The 6,253-nt window shown below is 43.7% G+C and overlaps 1 non-coding gene across 1 annotated transcript; it reads right to left on the reverse strand.

Moving 5' to 3' along the window:
- Positions 1–1,679: 1,679 nt before the first annotated feature.
- Positions 1,680–1,751, reverse strand: TRNAA-CGC (transfer RNA alanine (anticodon CGC)). The gene has a single exon. It is a non-coding gene; the product is annotated as a tRNA-Ala (tRNA).
- Positions 1,752–6,253: the final 4,502 nt, after the last annotated feature.

Raw genomic sequence — 6,253 nt, forward strand, 5'->3', positions numbered from 1 at the left:
GCCTTGAGCGAAAATGAGCGCTCCTTAAACAGTACCATGGGAAGATAAGAAGTTAATGTAAAAAACATTAAATTCGAATATTTCAAGCTGAAATTTTGATGTGCGGATTTCTTGGATTGCACTAGTTAGTATCAGAAAACAGCTCAGGTTATATTGCTTTCATCTTTTGCATCAAAAGGAACTTCGAAAACCTTTGTTTGATTTAGTTGTCCTTGATATATTTTCGTAACTTTTGTTGAAGGAGCTGGATAAAATGCACTTCTTCCGGTTTGTGCAAGCACCTGAGAAAAGGCAAATAGAAACGGAGTTGTTGACTAATAAACTGTGCAGAGGAACTGGTGATGATCATGAGCAATAATGATCTGAGGAGCCCGCAGGGCGAACCGTAGCTCAAAACAGTAGCGCACATTGAAAGTTAGCGCTATGTGTGTCTGTCTTTCTCAGGCCTTGTCTTTTTTGAGCTAAGCTTATTAAATGGAACAACATAACCTAAGCCAAAGGAGCATTTGAGCAATGTTTAACGGACTTTTCAAACAGAAGTTCGAAAGGTGTCCTAGAAGATAGGCATGTTCCGCGTAGTTTTTCTTCTCTTAGGAAAATATTACAAGAAGGAATAATCGCCATAATTGCGGTATACTGATCGTATCTGGTGCATTGTGCCCAGGATGCATGCAGGACTTAATGCTGGCGGAAGCATTTTTTGTTCGCAAGCACTGGAGCTTCCACTAAACTGATAACCCTTTGTCTGTATGGTCCCTCGGATTTTTTTCCTTGATGTGTACTTTTCAATGTGTGCTTTAATATTTTTTAACGAGTACCACTTACCTTAAGCATCTTTTCTTCCTGACACATGGTATTTATTTTAGTGAAGTATGATCGCTGCGCATGAAGTGTTTACGCACGTTTCAGAAAGAAGTAAGAAATCTAGCTCAAAGCAAGACAGGACCACGTAACCAAGCACTACCACAGAGGAAAGACTTAACACATCATCAAGAGTGAGTGCCACTCTGGTGCGTGATCTGTCTGGGCATACAGTTCCCCGAGTATCAAGACCACTCGTGTAACATGAGATTTTGTTAATGGAACAGATTCATTCATGGGACATGTCTAGGTGTTCATAAACATATTGCATAGCAGCTAGGTATCGTACAGAAGCAGAAGAAAAATCATTTGGCTTCTTCATCCCGGAGCAGTACTGTGTTTGTACAAGTGATGAAATGATGCTGGATAGACACCCGCTGGACAGGTGGGCTGCCCGCCATTTGCATCGTAAAGAGGCATGTTGTGTATCATCTTGCAGGGACATTACGCCAATTACGAATGAACTGCATTGCCATTTAAAAAGAGCCAATAAAGATGCTCGATAGTCGATATTAGACTCAGATTTAAAACCCCAGCTGAGACGAAAACAAAAACGGAAGAAACACGAAAAATGCAAGTATATATATGAAGTATTTCTCGTGTATTTTCTGCAAGAGAACCGTAAAATATGTCTCGAAAGAAAAGTTTGTACAAGACCGCATCTGTGATTACACCACCAATTACTCTGGACAAAATGGCATCGCGCCGAGAGCTTAATCTAGGGCAGAGAGGTCAGACGGGGTTTGTACTTCGTTGAAGCCGTGCGATATTGCAATTTTCGAGTTCTATATGCTTCTCGGAACCAAAAAAAATTCTCATGGAGGTGCCGGGGTTAGAACCCGGGGCCTCTCACATGCGAAGCGAGCGCTCTACCACTGAGCTACACCCCCATTTTTTTTTTTTTTTTTTATTTATTGCTGAGCTACACCCCCAGGACGTGTGCACTGCGCGCAGATGGTCTGGTCAAGCGAGCAGTCCTGTGCTTATTTGCCCTGTTGTGTTGTTCCTTTCGCTCTCTCCAGTCGAGATGTCTGTCGTTAACGCCTGGGCATGCCACTCACCGACATCAAACAATGAGGTTCCCGGGGGCCCGTGCGCTCGTGTGAAGAGAATAAGATCGACCGTACCTAAGCTCTGCAGCATTTTGTGCAGCATCTCAGCTCCGAAACCCTCATATCAACGGCGCGCATTGCAAATTCGGCCCAAAATACTTTGGATTTAAAGCGCTATGGTGCGTAATTCGTTAACATTAACATTCGTTATGTTAGCAGCAGTGACACAATGGCACTTCTACAATTCTTATGTAACAATGCTTGAAAATTTCCTGCTTTCTTCCACCTGTCTGAGCCCGGTTGTAGATCATGAGAGAACTTGCGGAATTCGGTATGTTGCAAGTTCAAACCGCACAGAATTACTCCTGTAAATTTTATAATTGTTCTTTGTCCAGAAATTTGCCCTCGACAATTAAGAGCATTGTTCTGCAACAGGAATCGTGCAATCACTTAATTAAGCAAGCTGCTTAAACGCTGCTAACATAGTTAATATCTTTTGGCGCGCCAAAGATGTGCTTAAGCTGGTGAGGTAAACTTTAGTGTACGGCGCATGATTTTTTTTTAGCATCCAGGTTTTTTTATACATTCCAGCTCAAAACCAGTTCGTATTGGTGTGCCCAGAAGAATGGCACAAAAAGAGCACTGATGCAATTCGCAGTTCTGTCGGATTGCTTCGCTAAAAAGAAAACAAAAGAAAGAAGACACCCAGTAAATGAACTTACAGATGGGAACATCAGCGCTGCGAATGTAGGCATTGGAGCTGCCTGCCTGCAGTAAAATACAGGCTATGGCGATTCACTTTGATCTATCAAGTGAAAAATTTCCCGAGAAAACGGGTGCGTTCAGGTAAGCAGTAATATGGTTTGTAAAGGTATCTTGGTTCTGCTGGAATCCGCTCCAAATTATACGTGGTTTTCTAAAAAAGGCCCAAAACTCTCTGAAAATTGGAAAGAGGACGAGAGTACAATTCATTTTGCCAGCGTTATGCAGGCTGAGGGTTTCTATAGACCGCACACTTATCCAAGTTTTACTCGGCTACGTAAAAACCAGCAAATATCTCTTCTTGCGCCCCAAGGCCCTTTCCTTTGTTTTAATTATCGACGGGAGGATATGGACGCTCCGCAAAGAAAATTTTTTGCTTCATAAGCCTAGACAGCAAGTAAGGTGAACTGTTCAAAGGGGACCTTAATACAACCTGTACAATGGTTTGCACCAGTCAGGACCATTTTAGTTCAGGTCCAATAACCGCATTAAAAAAGGAGATTAATGCGCTGCTTGCAATCCGTTCAGACGAAGCCTGTGTTACAATGTTACGCTCCCCCAACCTTATCCTGGCTATTTAAATGTGACGGTTAGTGCAGAATCAAGCCACTACTAGCGCTGCAGACTGTTATGGCTATCATGGCACATCACACACGGCTCAATCGCTCCGGGAAAAACTGCCGTTTTGATAAGCGGACTAACGCCTGCGGAGCACGGTTAGATGACGCCTGTATGGTCAAGAAAACGATAGCGCATTAAGAGCTGGATTTCGAGGGTGTTACCTCAACGAATTAGGAACACATCCTTTCGTACGTCTACTCGATGTAACTAGGTTAAAACGCCTCCACATTTTCTTCATGTCCCTTTATATGACGAAATGACAAATTTCAAGAAAAGTTAGGCTTCGTGACCGCAATTAAGGCAATGGAAACTGTAAACTCGGAGTTTGTTTCTGTTAGCATTTAATTGTTGTCTAATTGTTCTAAATTAAGGAAGTATTGAAAATTTAATTCAAATCGGCTGTGAAACGAATAAGTATGATGCTCGTCAAGTTTTTAAATGTTTATTGCAGGAAGCTATGTTTACTTCGACGTCCAGCACAAGCTTCTCAGGAACAGGAAGCACAACTGTCTGCCGCTTCCGGCCAAAAACGCTATTTCCGGAGGTTCAGACACCAGTGAGGGTGTTTCGAATAACAGTGTTGGCATACTCGCTCCCCGACACCACAGCGGAGCCTAACAGCCGGGCGGAAGCCGTAATATCAGCTGGCTGCACCCACGCTTCCGGGTCTCCCATTCCCCGGAAGTCGCCCAAGCGTAATTACTTTGCCCGCATGCCGTCGAAATTGTGTTCACATAAGCGCAGGGTAAAGGACTGTCGGTGCTGCCCAAGGCCCAGCAGTCCAAACCAGAGGTGCTTTACCGCCGAGCGCGGAGATAGCCCATGCGGGCTTTGTGTTACGGAACAAGGGCTCCTGAAAAGCAAACGCTGTGCATATAAGAACTGAGGTAGCAGACATTGTGTTCCCTACATTTGAGGCTAAAATCGGGGATTCATGTTTGAAGAGACGTGCGAACGTGGTTTGGTCTCAGCCCCTGAAAGACGAAATGAGGGAAGCTGTGTCTCCTAATTGTCTAGCATACGGCGTCTCTGTTTGGTCTGGGATACCCAAATATGCGACTGGCACTGTTGATTGCATGTCGCCCGGTTGGAGTGGATGCTGTGTGCTTCGAACTTAAAAAATGCTGCGTAGTGCGTGACACAATGAAAGCAGGGAAGCCTACTCCTTGCTGAGTTGAGCTTGTGTTGACTTGCTTGTCTTTTCAACTAGTTAAAAGTTTGTAATTCTGAGAAGCAAGTTTATGCAAGCATGCTTTGAGATAGCTCTATGCTCGTCCAAAGGTTAGAGCAATGATTACAACGAATGTTGCCGATGGATGCAGCCGCGTTTTTGTGCAGGACGACTGCTGCTCCGAGAGATTTTCTTAGGCTGGGACAATAATCAAATTCTACGGATATACAAGAACACATGCTGACACATTGTTTCAAACCTCTGTAGAAATGTCTTTAATTAAAAAAGAAGTGATTTTATGGAAAGCGATGACAGCAGAGCAGGGAAACGAACTTTAATTTTTCAGGCTTCTGACGTAGGTGTTCGTAGTGGCAGCTGATTCTGTTGCCCTTAAAGTGGGCTGTTTTTGTATTAAAAATGGAGGCCAAATGTGCAGAGCTAAGCATTGTACATACCAACTATGACCACAATTTTACGTCTTGCCGCCCACCTGGACTAATATTGCTTGCGATGGATCCCTCCTGTTTGCCATCTGATTCACATAATAAGGCATTTCCACTCTCTGGCATGAATAGAAAGACATGCTGCCTTTGCAGGGCGGAGTGACACAGTACTTCTCTGAATCCGTGGACGCAAGTCTAATCTAGGAGTGAAAAGTCTTAATGTACTTAATGTGCATAGTGTTTCACGTAACTTGAAACAAGATGGTTGTTTTGGCGTGTCAATGAGACATTCCAAAACCTTGAAGCGCACAAAAAGACGGGGAGAAGAAAGACGTGACACACACGGGCGCTTGTGTGTGTCACGTCTTCTTTCTTCATCCTCGTCCGTTTAAAACAAGGATTTAAAAAAGTGGTGGTATAAAATTTTTAGACAGTCTATAGACTGTTTATAGACTTTTGTCTACAAAGTGTTTATACTCTTTATAGACAAATCCCAGAGAACAGTCTATAGGCACTAATAGTGCTATAGACAGGCTATTGGCAATCTATAGATTTGTTGCCGTACACTTTTAGTAGACTTTTGTCTATAGAGATCAAAAAGGTTGAGAATTGGGCGAGTTGGTACGAATTAATACTGCTGTGGCACCACTCCAATCCGTGAAGCACTCCAATCCGTTCGTGGACTGTGCTTGCTGTGTAGTGTATTCCATTCCCCTTACATGCGGTCGACACTACACGGGGCAGACGGGACGCTGTCTAAATGTACGCCTCCAGGGGCACGCCAGGTCACTTGACGGGGGTTCGGGGACGCACCTGACCAAGCATGTGAAATGCCACAAGTGTGCGCCGTTGTTCAAAGAAACGCGCGTTCTCTGGAAACATAACGATACGACTTCCCGGGAGATTATGGAGGCCTTCCGTATAAGGAAGTTGGCAGATGTACGCGTGAATTCGCCATCCTTGCTGCTGCTTGACGCCGAGGTTGATTATCTTCAAAGAGCACTAAACTATGACAACAGGTAGATTCGTCGTGATGTAACGTGTGTTATTGCCTGCAACCTTCGTAACGGTGTTCTGACTGTGCATGTAACCGTTGGTTTTGTCTATATATTTTGCGCTTTCAATAAATTTTGTCAGTTGTTAGTGAGCACTTGTGTTGTCGTCACTCTGTATCCGTCCCTGTCCTCGTGGTGCCACAGCAGTATGAAGTCTATAGAGAGTCTATAGACTATGAATGGACAAAAGATATCTGTACTAATTTTAGGCAATAGAGTCGATAAGAAGTCTATTGACTGTGCATAGACTATTTTTATAAGAGCCGAGAAATGTTTGAGCAATGACAT

Source organism: Amblyomma mixtum, chromosome 2 (genome assembly GCF_055824585.1).
Source record: "Amblyomma mixtum isolate Tamu chromosome 2, ASM5582458v1, whole genome shotgun sequence".
NCBI lineage: Eukaryota > Metazoa > Arthropoda > Arachnida > Ixodida > Ixodidae > Amblyomma > Amblyomma mixtum.